Genomic DNA, 13,713 nt, shown 5'->3' with positions numbered 1-13,713 from the left:
AAAAAAAAAAAAAAAAAAAAAGTGCAGAGGGGGGTGCGGAGAAAGAAAAAGAAGTAGTGTCCTCACTGGCATTTTGTAGAAATAAAGTAATGGAATGGGTTTCTTGGGCTACTTGGAGTCACCTCTTCATGGAGTTCCCACTGTGTGTGTCCACCGGATTTAACAGGTATGAAAGTGGGCGGACGGACAAGGGAGGAACATTAGCCAGCATCACTTAGGTATCTGTTGCTGGGCAGACATTCGAAGGTCCCTTGATATCTGCTGGCATGCCCTGTAGCTCTCTGGTGGGTTAGGACACGCATCTGTTTTCATCTACTGGTGCCCAAGTCTGAGCGGACCAGCTATGCATTATTAAACATTTTCTTGTTTACCCTGATTTAATCCTTCCCTCGGAAGGCAGGAGTGCTGGGATGTAAAAGGAGAGACCAGCATGGGGCCCCTGGCTCGAGCTCTGCCTGCTCTTTCTAATCCTGCTGCAGAAGTTGTTCTGGCCTGGACGCTTGCTTCTAGATCTCAGCGAGACCGTGTGTTTCCCATCACCACATGGAAATGTGTAGACGGTAAGTATAAGTTCTTCCGAATAGTGAGCTAGAGTTTTGTTGTTGTTGTTGTTTTTAAGTGTGTTTTTCAGCCTTGGCAGTAGAGTCTTTGGCAGTTGTATGGCTCAGAGGGAACCAAACGCAGAGAAAAGTCAAGCCAGGTATGTTGGGCCTGCTTGCACCTGCTTCTGCTGTACCTCGCTGCCTGGATCCAAGTCCTGTACACTGGGCTAGGATACTGTGGAAATGGCAGGTGTTGTTGGGGTATCTGCTGCCCATCAGCTCTGGGAAAACTGCGGAAAGTAAAGGGGCATAGCGAAGTTAACTTTCCCAGCCAGAAACAAAATATAAGCAACTGCATTTTGAGACTGTATAAGCGTATAAGCCATCCTGGTACATGTCTTCATTTCAGTTTTCAGAAAAGCTTCTCTTCCAAAAGCAGCATCCCATAGCAGCCTAAAATCTATCGATTAGAAACAAGTTTATGTTTGTGAGACAACGCCAGCCTTGCTTCATCCTTGTCCCCTCTCCGGCTTTTTCAGCATCTTCCTGAGGCTTTATCTGCTCTTCAGAGGTGGAAACCCGTTGACCTACAAAATGCTGTACCTTCGGTCCCACTCTGTGTTCTTCACCTTGGTGAATAATTCATTCAACAAATATACTGTGCAGCTAGCGAGTGCTAGGCTCGATAGACTCGAGGAATAAAAGATAAATAAATGCCGGCTGCCATCAAGAAGACTGGAGGGAGGAAGGAAACAAGAAAAAAAAAAAGTCAAGGAAAACAGCCGCTGATATGACAGTGTCCTTAGCTTAGGTTTTCATACCCGTGAGGGAAAGGGATGATCGTCCCCTGAACAGAGGAGAAAAGTAAAGTCTGAAAGGAAGGCGCATTGCCATGCCTCCCCTGAGAAATGCAAAGAGAAGTAAAATAACACCTGGTTTCAGGAATTGCCAAAACCTAGAGGATGCAGCCTGCAATTTGTTGTGAATCTGAGAGAGGGTAAACATGTTTCAATACAGAGAGTAGAATTTAAAATGCAAATCACTTCAATGAACAGGAAAAGCTCCACAGAAACCTAGAGGTTAAACTATTAAAACGATCACCATCATAATACACCCCCCCACACGCCTATTCTCTCAGTCGGTTTTCTCAGGCCTTGTGAGGTAGGAGGGTAGGCATTCCGATTTCCACGCCGCTGAAGTGGAAACAACCCTCTAGGCTGTTCATAGAGAATAATGCGATGTGGATGAAATTGACCGGCCCAAGAAGGGGGTGGGGTGCTGTTTTACAGTTGGAGTGAGCTGTGGTGTTGTCCCCAACGAGCTGTGTGTGAGACTTTCGGCAAGGCAATTAACCTTTTCTGGCTACAATTTTCTCATCTGTAAAAATAGAGGTTCCAGATCTTTCCTTCTCAAAGGCTCTTCAGTTGGGAGATGACGCCTCAGCACCTGGTCACAGGGCTCTCAGCCCAGTGTGTGGCTTGGTCAGCCTCAGAGGCAACCCTCCATCCCAGTACTTCCTAGTGTTTCAGGCTTGCCCTGGCAATATCAAGGCTAGAAGGAAACGTCTTGATTTCCTGGTCATATGGTTTGGTCTCATACACAATTTAATTTGTAAGTGTGCATGTTCACGTTTGTATGTGGAGACCAGAGATCAATGTCAAGTTTTACTTGTTTGTTGAGACAGGATTTTTCTCTGACCTCAGACTTATCAATAGTATCCTGACTCCATCAAGCCCCAGGACTCTATCTACCCGTCCCAGCCTCCCCAGCACTGGAAAGGAGCACCTGGCACCATCCCTGACTCTGTTGCATGATGTGGAATTACAGTTTCCTCTGTAAACTGTGAAGACCATTGGTTAATAAAGAAGCTGCTTTCTGCCTCCGCCTACCATTGCATAGGTTAGAACGAGCAGACTCAGGACCTCCTGCTTGTTGGCAAGCACTTTACAACATAGGATAAATATTAATTGATTTTTAGACCTCTATTTTAATTATAGTCAGGCCAAGCAGATTGGAAGGTTGGTGAATGGGCCTTGCTAGTTGGAAACTCTGAGTCTAATGACCCGTGGCTGGAGAGACACTGGAGAAAATTCTAGGTGAATGTAAATGACAAGCCCAGACACGATAGGAATTTGGGACTGCACTGTAGTCTTTCTGGCCTGGAGAGCTAGGATTCTTTTCTCCTACAGACCACAAACTTGACAGAGCAGCAGCACATCTTGGCATTGGGGATTTCAGTCTCCAGGTATCTGCAGAAACTTGAGTTCCTTGGAAAGCAAAGCACTGACAATTTCTTGACCAGCCTTGCTGATAATTTCATTTCCCAGAAGGCAGAGTAAGCGTTCAGGAGACTCTTACTCAGGACCCACTTCTGACAGAAACCAGTAGGTAAAATGGAAATGATTGGAACCTTGGGGGAAAGCAGCCATGCGGTCTCCGAGTTTGATTTAAACAGTGTTCTGCCTATGCAAACACAAATGGTTCTAATGAGCAGGAAAACGGGGAGGAAACCAAAGAAGCCAGCTTGCCGCACGGGGACTCGCTGACAGGCTCTGAATCTCGAGCAGCATTTGTAAGAGGGGGAACATATGAGGAAGAGGGAGTGGATGAGGGTAGTGTGGACCTATAAGCACTCAGCAAGACATGAGCTGGGGGCTTCTGGAAGATGCTGGAAAAAAGCAAGAATGCCATCTTATGACATGGAATCAGGGAGAACAGCCACAAAAGAACAAGTGCAGATTTTGAAGTTGAAGACAGATTCATTCATGAGAGAAAAAGAAAGAAGGAAAGAAAGAAAGAAAGAGAGAGAGAGAGAGAGAGAGAGAGAGAGAGAGAGAAAGAAAGAAAGAAAGAAAGAAAGAAAGAAAGAAAGAAAGAAAGAAAGAAAGGTTTCCATTCTTCAATGCTTCTTCGCCATTGGTTCATTCTTATCTCAGCTTACAAAGGACGTAGACCCCCGCCTGGGAAACCGTTTTTCCCTGACATCTTTTGCCCTTTGACTTTCAGTCTCATAATTGCTGGTGCTGCTATTTTACACACTGAAATGTTTTTGTTCTGCATTGGAGTGTAAGCTCCACAAGCAAAGGGACTTTGCTGTTTTCCCTGGTGCATATGTAAGGCCTTGCATGTACCAAGTACTACTCAGTAAACACGAGCGCAGTGAACAGAGTCAAGATCGCTCGGCGAGCTTTCTGAGAAGAGAAATATATGAAAGCACCGATAACATAGACAATGGAGAACATTCTTGACATGAGAGCCAGTACTGAAAGTAAGCACTTATGTGCTCTAATTACCATACTAACCCCATGACTCTTGCATTATGACTGAGTTACTTCCCCATAAGCATTCAGCTACAGAAGTGCACAGCTAGCATGTGAACCAAGAGGGTCAGGGACAGGACTCAGCACAGAACTTAGGTTATGCCTGGCCTAGCTGCCATCATGTCTCTCTCTTAAAAAAAAACATTAAACAATCTTTTTTCGTATTTTACATCCCAATCTCAGTTCCCCCTCCCCCCTCCCGCTCTCCACTCATTTCCCTCCTTCCCATCATCCACTCCTCAGAGAGGGTAAAGCCTCCCACAAGGAGCCAACAAAGACTGTCACCCCACCTTTGAGGCAGGACCACCTCCTCCTTGTATCTAGACTGCACAAGGTCTTGATCTTTGTGAATCATTAGCAGATACCTTCTAAATGATGGGGCGGAAGCTTTCATTGTTCCCTTTATCAAATCTGGATTGTCAGGAGGCATAAGAAAGAGTATTCCTTATGTTAAAAGAGAAAAAAGGCAGAGCCTGAGAATTCAGATCTATGACAGCGGTGTTGTTTAAGGGAGAATAGCTAAATTACATTTATAGACATATGAGACTTTGTGATCATTGAAAATATTATTAGAAAAAATAATTGCACTAAAAAAGAATAATCTATTTTTTATTTTATACATCATTTCCTAGATAAGTTAGTAAACAATTTTTCTTTGTGATAGGTGGAGACATGTAGATTTTGGCAAGGCATTTGTAGTCTTTCTAACCTCGTGAGAAAAAAGTTCAGGTTTAGGGATAGTTTGCTAGTGTGTTTTTATAACTAGTTGAGCAATTGCATACCCAGTCTCCTTGCTAAGGAACGAGTGTTTACCTGGAGAAGACTCCAGCAAAGTGAGGCCTTTGTCCTTCACTTCGTCTGATGTGAGCATGTCTTCAGTGACAGAGATAAAGCATGAGGAGACATGCCTGTCACAATGTGAACATGTGAACATGTCGAACATGTGAACATGTCATCAGGGACAGAGATAAAGCATGAGGAGACATGCCTGTCACAGACAGGTTTCATGAGAAAAAGGAAGGTGGTGCATTAGATTATAAAATCAGGATGTAAATGTTCTCAACAACTGAAAGATGCATAAGATTTAATAATATATAATTTGGTTAGAGTAATTTTGTGGGCCTGCCTTGGGACTAAAACACCAACTGCCTAAATTTGGTTTGAAGGCTGTGTGACTTAGCAACAATCCTCCTGGGGGCACAAAAAGGAGCCTCACCTGGCAGTGAGCCACTGGTGTGATGGTTGCAAGCAACAACAAAACAGAAGTAGTTGAGACTGTGAGATAAATTTAGAGCGTTCATAAAGTAATGGAGGGTGTCGTCATTAGTCCAGCTCGGTTTTCTGCCGATTAGACTGCCTTGTGCAGCTCTGGGGGTAGCATTTAAAGTTACCAGTGGAAGACTGAAAAACTCCAGGATCCAGGAACAGAATGATAAAGAGATTGAACTACCTCCTATGGAAAAAAAAAAAAAAAAAAAAACTGGAAGAGTTGGGAATTTTTAACCTGAAAAACAGTTACACTTTGTCATTTTTATGTCAATAGTGAAATTATTTTAACCACAATTGAGGATTTACTATATTCTAGATGCTCTATTAACCATTTTGCATTAATTAATGCTAACAACAGCCATGGGGAGTGGGTTCAGAAATATTTTTATATTCAAGAATACGAAACAAGAACCAAGAGATTCCAGGTGATAAGTGCTACAGAAGCTGTGGTGCACGCCTTTAATCCCAACACTCAGGAAGCAGAGGCAGGTAGATCTCTGTGAGATCAAGGCCAGCCTGACCTACAGAGAGAGTTCCAGGACAGTTTCCGAAGCTACAAAGTAACCCAGTCTCAAAAAACAAAAACAAACAAACAACAAATGCTAACAGACATAGAAATTAAATTTGAACCCACTGCCTACTCAATCTGTAAATCACATATTCCCCACTGTGCCTACTAATTTGTCATTACATAGACCCTAGACATTAAGTATATATGTGTGTACTTGTGATATATATAATGAAATTATGAGAAATAGTCAAAATAATATGCCACAAAAAAGACAGAGAATAGATATATCAAAGTTTTAACAACAGTTATACTTAGATACTGGAAAAATATCTTTTTTCTTGTGTATTCCTTTTAATTTCATGAATCTTTACTAAGTTTATCTTGAATTTGTAAAAATCACACCTACAGTTTTTAAATTTAAAAAACAATTACTATATCAAAGAGGAATTAACTTTATTTTAAATACTCCCCCCAAAATAGAATTAATATACGTAAGAGCATTATAAGACTTTTTCAGCACAAAAGCCACTTGTAGTTCAAATTTTATAAAGAGTTGATTTTTTTAATAATTTATTTTTTTGAGATAGGGCCTCATGTAACCCATGCTCACCTTATGCTTGCTATATAGACAAAGATAGCCTAGAAATTTTTACCCTCCTCTTTCACACGCTGAATGCTGGGGTTGCAGGCGTACGCCACACTCCCTTTAGGAAATGCTGGGGATAGAACCGGGGCTTCATGCATCCAAGGTCAGAGGCAAATCTTGGTAACATAAATGGTGAATTCCTTTCTCAGGAGATGCCGACAAAAGTCTGGAAGCCCTGCCCCATCAGCCGATTCAGTCCACATAATAATTTATAAAGTTTAGGATGTTCAAAAGACGAGCCAGGGAAAAATAAGCCAAAGAGTAATTGGTGAATATTTCATTTTGTTTGGAGACCTTTCAGACTGCAAATAGATTTAGTAAAATATTTCTCCACTGAATACAAGAGACACTCAGCAGAGGGAGAGCACGGCCCCGGCAATTCTTCCCTCTCCAGCAGTATTAACACAGGTTCCAGGGACAGCCAAGAGGTGACTTAGAGCCACCATCTTCACTTGCTCATCCAGGTCCCAGAGAGGTCCTCGCTACTAAGATCTGAGTGCAAATGGTCCCTCGAGAAACTGACTTTTGGGCGTAACCTTGATTCATATGCACTGCCTTTGCCTCTCTGCGGGCTCCTGCACATGCCACCCCACCTTCTTAGTTTTAAAGTGGATCACCTGATAAACATAATAATTTGTATTGTTAAGGATACTGAGCCCAGAGTCTCACAAATGCTAGGTAAACGCTCAACCAGGGAGCCCCACTTTAAAAAACAAAACAAAACTAGTATTTCTATTATCTTAGTCAAAAGCTCTATAGACACAAGAAAGATGCCTGCTTTTAAAAAAAATTCCTAAATTATAGAACAATTAAAATACCAGGCACAAGCAAATACGTATGACTTAATCAGTTTGACAGATAGGTAAAACAAGCTTTTGTTCTCAAATCTAAGGGTGGCCAACAGGACTGCCTTTGATTTTAGACAGAATGAAGTTGAGTTTATCTCTTATGATTGTATTATTTATTAGTCTTTTCTAGAATGCTGCTCTTCTATCTTAAGTAAATACTAAGACCTATTCCTCATCTTATTAAACCAAGTATCACAGCGTTTGAATGCCTGTAATTCCAGCACGTAAGGCAGAGGCAGGAGGTCAGAGTTTAAGGTCACCTTTGATGACAAATCAAGTCCCAGGCCAGCCTAGGATAAATGAGAACCTATCTCAACATCAGCCAATCAATTACTCCAAGGTTTTGATGCACAGTATAGTTGGGAACTGTAGACAACAGACTGCAGAACTGATTTTTGCTGCCAAGTAGCTCATGATCCAGGAAGTTTGCTAGAAAATTATGAATGCTTTTTATCAGAATGAAGAAATGCTGAGGGTCACTAGAATACTGCAGGCATGAAAAATAAAGCCTAAACTAAGGCAATCATCTCTAAAGGGGAGGAGAAAGAGGACCGTGGGAAGGTAATACTTAGCAGGGGTTGACATGGCCAGAAGATTGACTACTGAATGCTCCACAGATAGCCTTTTCCTTTGCACATGCTACAGACCAGAGTCTAAACAGTAGCCACTTATCCTCTCCTAGTTTTTAAGTTTAGAAGTTCTAAGTAAAAATGGTAGTTTTGCTGGTTCTCCAGAGGCTCCTCTCTTCCTTAGCTTTTAGGTAGCCTTTTCCCTGTGTATTCTGTCTTCTTTTTTGTGTGTCTGTCTTCAGTTCTTATCTATCTGTCTGTCTGTCTGCCTGTCTATCTATCTATTTATCTGTCTATTTATTTTTATTACTCTTGGGATTGAACTAAAGCCATGGTAGGCACACACTCTCATTTACTCTTCTTTTTTTATTTTTTTTAAATATTCATTTATTTATTAAGCATACAATGTACTGCTGGCAAGGAAGGCACCAGGTCTCATTACAGATGGTTGTGAGCCACCATGTGGTGGCTGGGAATTGAACTCGGGACCTCTGGAAGAGCAGCCAGTGCTCTTACCCTCTGAGCCATCTCTCCAGCCCCTCATTTACTCTTCTTTTGAATATTTTTATATCTTTAAGTGCGTGAATGTTATGTATACAAGTACATGTGTGTACCCTGTGAGTGCAGTGTCCATGGAGACTAGAGAGAGTATAGGATCCTCTGGAATAGGTTGTTGTGAGCCACTACATGGAAGACTGCAGCACTCAGGAAGTCCGTCTCAGGATTGGCTTTAGTTCATATGAATGCAGCTATCAGGATCACTGCAAGTTGCAGAGACTCCATTGTGATCAGCTTCTGCAAAGGCAGTTAACCAGTCTGCAGATCTATGAAAACTTGAATAACTGGGATTAAGGCTCAGAATCTGCCTGCTCTTGGATCTGTCAACTAATACTGTCTCCCATTTCCTGAGTCTGCCCCATATTTCCAGATTCAAACCTTACAAAGACCAGCTAAGCTATAAGTGGCTCAGGATTAACCGGCTATTCATGTATAAGGGTAGTCAGGGAGGTGTCAAACAGGAGTGAAACTCCTTCCTGGGAAGTTCCAGAAGCAGAAGTATAAAAGGATTTGCTTATCCTTGAGTTTCCAAATGAAACTATACTTTACACAAACAAGTAGTTTTGAATCATCTTGATATATTTGTGCCTTAAAGCGTTCCTATAAATGGTTTCTCTGTAGAAAACAAGAATGTATGAGGAAGGCTTCTATATAACAGTACAATAGTCATCAATACACAGTTTCCAGGGTTGACATTGTTGTCTCCTCCTCCTCCTCCTCCTCCTCCTCCTCCTCCTCCTTGTCTGTCTTCTTTTTTGAGACAGTGCTACCCTGGAATCCACTATGTATCCAGGGATGACTGTTTTACCATCCTCCTCCCTCCACCACTAGCATGCTGGGGTTACAAGCCTATAATGCCATACCCAGTTCATGGGGTGCTAGGGATCATACCTGGAGCTCTGTGTATGTTAGACAAGCACTCTACCTACAAAGTAGACACATCCTCAGCCCCACTATTTTAAGGTAATATATTAGTCTCTTGGTAATCTAATTAGTTATGTTTTTGTTTGTTGATACAGGGTTTTGCTATGAAGGCTAGTCTAAATAGAAAAACAGTGCTTTAGTTATGTTTGTGTTTGTTGAAACAGGGTTTGCTATGGAGGCATCCATTCATCTAGAACTATCCTGATTCAGTCTCCTGAACACAGGAATCTCAGGCCTCTGTGCCACTACACCCCACCCAGAGTGGACTTCCTTTTGATTCAAAAAGGTACAATGTTGGGATATATTTGAACTATGTATTTCCCCCTCCCAGCTTGGGACTATAACGTAAGGTCACGGACATTCTGGACAGACAGTATGGGCCACTGAGCTTGGTTCCCTAGGCTTTGAAGTCTTGCATTAAAACTCTTAATTAAACTTTTAGTTTAAAATGAAACTTGCATTGTTGGGCAGTGATGGTGCACGCCTTTAATCCCAGCACTCAGGAGCTGGACCTTCACACCTATGTGGCTGTCATGAGGCCGTGAATGAAGTTAGAATCCTTGTACCCAGAGAGCTGGCAGTTTTATTCTGAGTAGCTATTGCAGAGCAGGGTCTCTTAGTGTCACAGTAGTAACCTTTCGTCAAGGTGGCTTTGTTGTCGGGACTCTACTGTCTCTTAGGGATATTTCATGTTCCTGGATATCTATTAGCATACCCCAGTGTAATAGGCAAAGAATGCTGTGTGTATCACCAAATAGTCTCTGGGCAGGAAAAAAAAATCCCAGCATTAGAACCATCGTCCTAGAGAGATTTTTGCATATATCCACTTAGATACATGTGTTTTAGATTGTTCATGAAATGACTATATTTGATAGTAAAACGCAAAGTGAAACACTGGAAATGTGCAAATGTGCAGAATATAATGGAGTATTATATAACAGTATACATGGCTATGTGGCGTAGAGGATGAAAAATTAATTGTTGTGTAAAGTAATTACATATCAATATGTATTCACCTACATTGCAAAATGAGCAATGAAGTATGTTGAGGTGTAAACACATACAATAAAGATATTTTGGGAGAACAGCAAATGATAATATTGCTTTGGAAAAGCAAGAAAGAGAAAAGAGGGTGGGGGTTCCAGATAATGTCCATCTGTGATTGAAGGTGAGAATTAAGGGAATATTATTTAACGAGACAGAGAGGATGTCAGGGTGTCAGAGGTCATTATCATTCCTTGGTTGTTTGTTTCTCACCCCGACACTGGCTGGTAAATTGTGTGTGTTTCTATGGTAACAAATTACAGGGGTACACGTATCATTGTGTGCGGACATCAGTGGACAATTGTGGTGGTTTGTTCACTTGTTCTACCACTGGTTCTGTGGATAGAAATCTGTCACCAGGCTAGAAAGGAGAGTTCTTTTATCTGCTGAACCATTTTGCCAACCCCCCCTTTTAACTAATTAGTATTTTTATGTTCCAAGTACAGACGTCTTTGAGCTCTGTGAACTATATGCTGCAGCTGCTAGCAGACTAGCAATGCATTTGTGCAGATTTAATAGGTTGTTCCTGTATCTGAGCAACTGTAAAGCGAATATAAACTATTCCAGTAATTTAGGACAGAGCATGCGCAAACAACAGCCAGGTGTTCAGCCAGCCTGACTTTAAAAGCAATGGCTAACAGCTGGGCAGCGGGGCACAGACTTTTAATCCCAGCACTCGGGAGGCAGAGGCAGGCAGATATCTGAGTTTGAGGCCAGGCTGGTCTACAGAATGAATTCCATGACAGCCACGGCCATGTAGAGAAACCCTAACCAAAACAAAACAAAAAGAAAAAGCAAAAAAAAAAAAAAAAAAAAAAAAAAACCCTAAAAAGCAAACCCACAAAAAAAAAAAAAAAAAAAAAAAAAAAAAAAAAAAAAAAAAAAAAAAAAAAAATGACTCTTAACAGCTATCCCAGCTGACCACGTTTAAAACAAGAGTTTAAAAACAAAATATGATAGTCTAATGGCAGTTATCAGTACACAGAGATAAATGTTCTAAAGAACCCATCAGTTATACTGTTTTGCTAATTGAGAAAACTACTTTTTCCTTTGACACGAACCAATGACTTGTGTGAAACCAAGTCCCCAGAGATCTATAATGGAAAAGATTCGGTGAACACAATTTTAATAGAAATGGCAAGAAGTGTGTTTATTGTTGCTTTTTTTCAGACTCTCAGACCTAATCAACCAGTTGGCTGTTATTGATGCTTTCTTATATTTTTTAACTTGTGATCCTCTTGCCTCAGCCACCAAAGTGCTAGGATTATGGATGGATGCCACCACGTCCAACCAGAACTTTCCAACCCCCAAAATGTTTTCACACTTGTGCAACTTACTGCAAGACAGTGAGTTGCTAATGGTATTTCTGCTGCACCAAGGGCCTCTCAAATTCAGTAGTTATTTTGATACTGCATGTTCTTTTCATCTACTATGGTAAGTAGGTTTTCACACAAGGGTTCCTGGAGCTAACGAAGTACTTGCTTGATGTACTTGCTTAGTGTACAGGATGTCCTAGGCTTGATCCTCAGCCCCACACAAGAAAAATAAAATTGCAAAGATGTCCATGGTCTTTGACTCTTATTCCTTGTAAAAACTTGTCATAGAATCAAGGTCTTTACACAAGATCACTCAAGTATTCTAGCAAACCTCCAACCTGACAATGGTTTCCACATGGAAACTCTGCACAGCGGGTCGTAGGTGGAACTGGTTGTTGTTGAATGCTGGTCTGCTAATCCAGTGGACTAAAGTGTTTCATCTTCTGGTACAGCGTCTCCTACTTGAGAGCATTTATTGTTACCATGAAAAAGTAAAGCACCACACTCTCACTCCCTAAGCACCAAAGGTGAAATCACAGGCTATGCCTGAACTCGGGGCACACATTTGTACCAGAATGAAAATTTTTTTTAAAAGAATAGCTTTTATCACTTTAGATACTTTAAAAATATATTTTACCTAATTAAAATTCATTTATGTTTTAGTGCCTCCTAGAGTTAGGTGGGAGATATATATGCATACATAATTTTATAAATATACATACTTAATTTTGTCATTCTAGTTAAAAGTTTTGCATAGAGAAATGCTTTTCAATTGTGTGTGTATATATTTAATACTAAACATGTTCTTTTGAATAGTTGACTATTCAAGTATGTTTTTCTTCTGTTAGAAAAATAATACGCATTTATTACAGGAAATTCAGAAAATAAAAAATGTAAAGTATTCATTGAGTTACAGTCACAAGAGTTTGTGGACCCTCTGAGACGTTCTCCCAACCACATATCTAGTGTAAATTCTCTGCCTACCTTTTCACACATCCCAATATTTGACTATTTGAAAGTGATATTTTCCTCAATGAAAATTTCCTTGTTTTCATTGCTAATGCTCAAGATGCTCAGAGAAGACTTTGAAGTATATAGTACCTGAGAACTGTTTCCCAGTTCTTGTTCAGTAGGATTCCTCTCTTCATTATTTCCATTGTAAGGGGGTTATGATCAAGACTATAGCCAAATGATTTTAAACATGAAGATAAAAACATGAAGACAATGAAGTTGCACGTTTAAATAAAATCCCGCAGTAGCTACCCTGCCTCATGAAAGTTGTGATATATGATTTAGAAAACAAACATTTTAAAATTCACAGATGCTTCCAAGCCCTGGTCAGACATAAATTCCAATCAGTTTTTCTGTAACAGTGAAAATCCTGAGACCTCACTCACCAGCTCTTGGTATGTGTCACAGGTACATAGTCACTCTCTGCACACGGAACGCAAAACACATCTATTTCTGCCTCGGCGTATATTTTAAAATGAATCCCCCCAGGAAAGAAAATGTTGAATACACCATGTTCAACTATGATCCACCAAAGGTGGCAACAACTTCTCTTCCTTTGACAGAGCCTGTATGTATTTGGTCAGAACTTTGAAATGCTCAAGGGATTTAAAGGTGACAGAATTAACACCTGGTTCCCTAGAGTTCGTGGGCAAAGGTCCACCTTCTTCATGACCGTGCCCTTTTTCTTGCTTGCTTTTGCTTGGGAGTTTCAAATGTAGGAAGAGTTCTTTACTTACCATTCCGGGGAAGATGAAATGCATCATCGTATCGTAAACAGCCTGGAAAGCAAAGAAAATATTATTATTTATGATACCTTCACTTATGGAGGCCCTGACTGTCAAGTGACTGCGTCAGCTACCAATCAGCAGGAAAGGCAGCTACAGGGCCGAGCGTTCAGGGGTGACTCATGGACAGGCCTGCCTGGGATTGAGTGGTTATGATGATAAGCACTCTCAGATGCATAATGCAGCACTTTATTTTCTCAAAATAAATGCTACAGGGATAAGAGTAAATAGTCAATATATATTCTTTCACTCTGCCATTTCGCTCAATTGAGTTAATATAGAAGTGACAGAGATACTTAAAATTCTTTAAGGGAAAACGTGGGATACATCCCAGTTTTCTGAAGTCAACATAACGACCATTGTTTTCTGC

General features: G+C 40.8%; 1 protein-coding gene and 1 long non-coding RNA gene across 3 annotated transcripts in view; one reads left to right on the top strand and one right to left on the bottom strand.

Moving 5' to 3' along the window:
- Window positions 1-2,715, top strand: part of LOC126506121 (uncharacterized) — a 4,797-nt gene extending 2,082 nt beyond the window's left edge. The window contains exons 3-4 of the long non-coding RNA XR_007593116.1: window positions 397-560; window positions 1,082-2,715. This is a non-coding gene — a long non-coding RNA (uncharacterized lncRNA). The remainder of the gene's footprint in view (window positions 1-396; window positions 561-1,081) is intronic.
- Adgrl2 (adhesion G protein-coupled receptor L2) overlaps window positions 1-13,713 on the bottom strand; it is a 256,854-nt gene that overhangs the window by 191,297 nt on the left and 51,844 nt on the right. For both annotated transcript variants that reach the window (XM_050149429.1, XM_050149430.1), the window contains exon 2: window positions 13,296-13,337. The gene's annotated coding sequence lies outside the window, so the exon portion shown is untranslated. The remainder of the gene's footprint in view (window positions 1-13,295; window positions 13,338-13,713) is intronic.

The sequence above is a fragment of the Alexandromys fortis genome, unplaced genomic scaffold (assembly GCF_014885135.2).
Source record: "Alexandromys fortis isolate MF-2015 unplaced genomic scaffold, M_Fortis_MF-2015_v1.1 scaffold_68, whole genome shotgun sequence".
In the NCBI taxonomy this organism is placed as follows: Eukaryota; Metazoa; Chordata; class Mammalia; order Rodentia; family Cricetidae; genus Alexandromys; species Alexandromys fortis.
The sequence above is the reverse complement of the archived record's forward strand: the minus strand, read 5'-3'. Positions and strand labels throughout refer to the sequence as shown.